General features: G+C 38.6%; 1 protein-coding gene and 1 non-coding gene across 12 annotated transcripts in view; one reads left to right on the top strand and one right to left on the bottom strand.

The window, feature by feature from the left end:
- Myo9a (myosin IXA) overlaps window positions 1-5,027 on the top strand; it is a 242,541-nt gene that overhangs the window by 1,106 nt on the left and 236,408 nt on the right. The window lies entirely within an intron of this gene.
- Window positions 2,596-2,728, bottom strand: LOC141419338 (small nucleolar RNA SNORA51). The gene has a single exon (XR_012444122.1). It is a non-coding gene; the product is annotated as a small nucleolar RNA SNORA51 (small nucleolar RNA).

The following is a 5,027-nucleotide window of genomic DNA, read 5'->3' as shown; positions in this document are numbered from 1 at the left end:
GTCACTCGGCGTGCACTTCGTCTTGGCTCATCTGTAGAACGAGTGAACTCGTGCAAAATCTGACACTCCAGGGCCTCCGTAAGGATTAAGTGACATCACACTTGCATATAGTATCATCTGCTCCATCTCGGAGATTTCTGTAGATGTTTTTGCACGAGTTTTGGAGGATATCAGAGGGCTTGTTTTTGGGGTTTGCTGTTTTTGAGCTTGTTAGGAAAAATAAGATTTGTAGCTGGTCTTAATCTCGGAAGACTTCAGTGCCATTTTAATAATTTCTGCTACCTTTGGTTGCTGTCTTCTCCAAGGAGCAAGTACACTAATCACAGTGTGTTCACTGATGTCTTAATAGTATCGAAATATTGGAGAAAATGTTTGAGGTTATACACCTGAGCTGTTTGGAAGGAGCTCTGTCTACATCAATGTTAAATCAGATGATCAGTGCATAATTTTAACGTTCATGTAGGGTTGACACAAATAATGACTACAAATAGTACTTAAAATTTTTTTACTTTGTGTGTGTGTAACAGAGGGAGAAAATCGTATTGAAATTATAGGTGATAAGTAGAATAGTGTGAGTCAAAAGGTTCTCTTCCTTCTTCATCCCCCACCTACCCCCTTTCTTTAGAGCAAGCACTGTTTGACTTTCTCTGCATCCTTCTTGTGATATTTCAACCTTATACTTATGTTCTTCACACACACACCATACACAAGTGATCGTGTACTGTGTATTCTGTGTAGCTTCCCCCTCCCCTTAGAAGGATCTAGTGGTCATTCAATAACAGTATATATGGAAGTGCCTCATTTACTGGCTGGGATAACATACCATTTTGGTGGACTTGAGGTTATTTTTAGTTTTTGGCTTTTACAAACAATGCTGGATGCTTTTCTTTTAAATGTATCAGTGGTTAGATGTATATTTAAGTAACTTTCACAACTTAAAAAAAATTCCTGATTGTTTTGGTATTGAACCTAGCTAAATTTATCGTTGACTCTCTGAACTTGAGTGTCGTAACTAGTTTTGATGATAATTATCAGAAAAATTAATGAAGAATTTGAAGCAGGGAACTGAAATGATCAGATTTGCATTTAAGAAAGTTGTTGGTTGCAGTGTGGAGGGTGGATTGAAGATGAGAGTAAGGATGAAGGCAGGAGTATCCAGAGGGTGACCCAGGCAAATGATGATAATGGTCTGAGCTCAGGTGTTAGTAGTTGACAGGACTTAGTGGTTTGACTGGATTTGTAATTGGGAAGAGGATGCAAAGAGGAGAAAATAGGTTTCCAGCTTCGACTTTCACTGAGTGGGGCGCTATGTGAAGGAAGAGTGAGATTTTAGTTATAAAAGAGGGATACAAGGGTTCAATTTGTGACATGTTGAGTTTGGGTGACTAGTTTCTTCACATGTAGATGACCAGAACATAACTGGATTTGTGGCTGAAACTCGGAGTATTAGGTTCTGGGTTGGTCTTAATAAATTTTGCAGGCAAAAGATCATAGGAGGAAAGGTTTCAGGACGGCGATCCAATTTTTAAAGTATAGGTAAAGTTAAATGTCAATCTATATTGTTAAGTTCTTTTAAAAACTGTAGCATCAGTATTGATAATCACTGTCTAATGTATGACTCTTTTTTTTTTTAGACAGTTTTTCTATGTAGCCCAGATTAGTCTTGAATTCATGCTCCTGCTGAGTTGCTGGGGTTATAGGTGTGAGCCACCAGATGCAGCTAATGTGTGACTTTTAAACAGTTTTTTTTCCCTTAGTTAATTAAATGGTGTATACTTCATGAGGGGAATAGTGTAAACTGATTTCTTTTCTTTTTTGTAAGATTGAGAGCAGTGTCTTGGAAATGTTGCCAAGGCTGTCTTAAAATCCTGGGCTCAATTGATTCTCCTGCCTCAGCCACTTGAGTAGCAGGGACTACCTGTCTGCACCATTATGCCCAGCTAAAATTAGTTGTTTTTTAAAGAAGTTATCACTTCAGAAGAAATTAGTACTATAAACCCCATCTTCCTAATTATTTGGATAATACTATAGAGATGTTTGTTCAATCTTCATTATTTGCGAAGAAGCAACAGAGGCTTAAAAATACGGTTTGCCAAAAATATTAAGGTTTTTAGATTGAGTGATTTTTAGGTATATTATCTTAGTTTGAAAGAAACATTATTTAAAGATGTCAGACATCTTTAAAACATACTTATCAATGTAATGAATCGATTCCTAAGTCTACAGCTGCTGCCTAAGCTCTTGTGCTCTGCTCTACTTCTGTTTAAACTGCTGCCTAATGGGCATCTCCACATGGCCTCACATTTTGAAGCACTTCAGTGCACAAACAGACAAAACCCTTCTCTACCTCTTGTTGCCCTCAGAACAGTTGGGTGGGGGCAGATAGAAACTGCAGCAATTCTTTTTTTATTTTGATTTCCAGTCTGATTAATGCACCACTCTGTCCTCATGAAGCCCTCAGGAGCCCTTGAATCGTCATCTACTCCACTGTATACCTTTTTATTGATACCCAGTCTGTCACTTAAGCCCCACTTTCTTTCTCATGATTATTCCTTATTATTCTTTTAGTACTCTTACTTTTTTCCCTCTGCCATCCCACGTCTCCCCATTCACAATACACACCAGTCACAGGGCCTGGGCTGAGGTGTATATGGGGTAGGTTTGCTCTGCCTCCTGCTTCTAACACAGTCAGTGTAAGAACACAGCCCATGGTAAGCACCGGGAGGCACCTCTTTCTTATTTTAAACTCAGAATGTCTCTTGGGCTTCTGTAATGCTTTCTAAGTGGTCTTGCCTTCTGTGTTCTGTTTCTTGTTTGTCATACTCTCTTGTTTATTCTTTGCAGTGCTGCCAAAGCAAGTGTTCTAAAACGCTCTTTTAGTTAGGCTCTTTGAATGGCAAGGAAGAGACTCAAGTTACCTTAAGTAATGGAGTGCTTTTTGAAAGGAAACATGAACATGGGAGCCCAGGAAAAGCTAAGCAACTTGATTTCAAGAACAGGAATTGAAAAAAGTTGCTGGAAGTGGAAGACAGGTTTTACTTATTTATTGTGGTTCTGGGAATCAACCCCAGAGTCTCGTGCATGCTTAGGCTAGCATTCTACCACTTAGCTACCCTCTCAGCCCTAAATTTCCATTTCATTTTAGTGTCTGTTGTTAACTTCTTGTTAGCTGCTCTTTTTGGCTATTCTTTCTGTCTCCTCCAACTTTCCCCTCTCTGTCTTAGAGTCAGTTTATTCCTAGTTTCTGCTCCTTACAACACTGTGTCACTCATGCTAACATCTGGCCTCCTGGCTGTCTCCTGGCTAAAATTAAGCCCCTGAACTAACTTCTTTTTTCCCTAAGATTTTTTTGGTTTGAATTCCCAAGAAACAATTTCTTCAGCTCAGGTCTTTTTCATTGGCTGCCAGCAAACTTGTGTACTTGGGTTATGTGACCACTTCTAGCCATTTAGTGTTGACTGTGTATTTATATGTACACATGTGTATAGAGCAGGATCATAATGACAAAAGCTATGGAGCCATATGCAGGTAAACTTCCCACAAAATGTGGGTGGAAGCATGGCAGGCACCGTAATAGACATGGATAATATAAATACAATTTAACCGTCCTTTCCAGTTGAAAGATCTCCAGTGCTTTCTCATGGTTTTCAAGGAAAAGTTTAACTGTAGCATGGCGTGTGTATGAGATCATTCTCCTCTGAGGCTCTGTGGTTGTTCTTCCCTTGCTCTCTTCCTTACATTTTTTAACGCATGTTTAATGGACTTTGGCTTCCTCTTGTCTCTATGCGCACTATTTCCTCTTGCCCCTTTTTTTGCTTGGCTCATTTCTGTCTGACCTTGAGAACTCAGTTCAGGTGTATCTTCTCCAGGAAACTTTCCTTTAACCCGTCCTGGGTTAAGTTAGGTACCACTCCTGTGTGCTGCTGTGGCCCATAGGACTTATTTCTATCATAGTTCTCTGGTGAAATTGCTTAACTACTTGTCTGTTTTTTTCCATTAGGCTTTAACTTTGATAAAAGAGGTAGTATCAGTATACATGTGCTTCTCAATTTATGGGGTTATGTCCTAATAAACACATAGTATGTTGAACATAAATTTAGTACACCTAACCTACTAAATATCGCAGTTTAGCAACACAGTGCTCATTTACCCTTGTGATTATGTGGCTGACTGGGAACTGCCACTTGCTGTCTCTGCTCAGCATTGCAAGAAAATCATACTGCATTTCACTAACCTGGAAAAAGATCAAAATCTGAAGTACTGTATTTACTGAATGCAATTTGCTTTTGCACCATCATAAAGTTGAAAAATTGTAGAGGGGCGTGGTAGTCACTTGTAAACCCAGCTCTTTGGAGACTGAGACAGGAAGATCATGAATTTGAGGTTGGCCTTGACTACATAGTGAAATTCTGTCTCAAGAAAAGAAAAAAAAAGAAAAAAGAAAAATTATAAGTTGAACTATTTTAAGTCCGAGACTATATGTTTACAAAAAGTGCACAGATGAACTCAGTGAGTGAAACTCAGTGAGTTTTTGCTAAGTATACACACTAATGTAACCAAGACCCAGGAGACGGAACACAGAGAATGTTCCTAGCACTTCAGAAACTACATTATGCCCTCTCCTAGTCATATCCAGTTCATAAAGGATTGATTTTAAATGCAGTAACTCTTTAAACACAGGACAGGTATTAGAATATTCATCCTGTAGGAAGAACATATATAACTTATGTTCTAGCAACATAATTTTGGCATATTTTTATGTAATAGACAAGTTCAAAATCACATGCTAATATTCTAGTATTGTTGTGGGATGTTTGTATTTAGGAAGGTTTTCTTGCTCATAAATATAATATTTAGAGTGGTGTAAAAGAATAGGACAAATCAAAGCATATTTGCTGAAAGTGGCCTGTTTGAGTGAATATGCTGGGGATAGGGATAGCAAATGTGTAAAGCACTTTGCAAGTGTCTTTTGGCCTCTGGATTTTAATGTGAGTTATGTTGCTAGCATATTTCAGTAGTGGGGTCAT

The sequence above is a fragment of the Castor canadensis genome, chromosome 19, assembly GCF_047511655.1.
Source record: "Castor canadensis chromosome 19, mCasCan1.hap1v2, whole genome shotgun sequence".
Taxonomy (NCBI): Eukaryota; Metazoa; Chordata; class Mammalia; order Rodentia; family Castoridae; genus Castor; species Castor canadensis.
The sequence above is the reverse complement of the archived record's forward strand: the minus strand, read 5'-3'. Positions and strand labels throughout refer to the sequence as shown.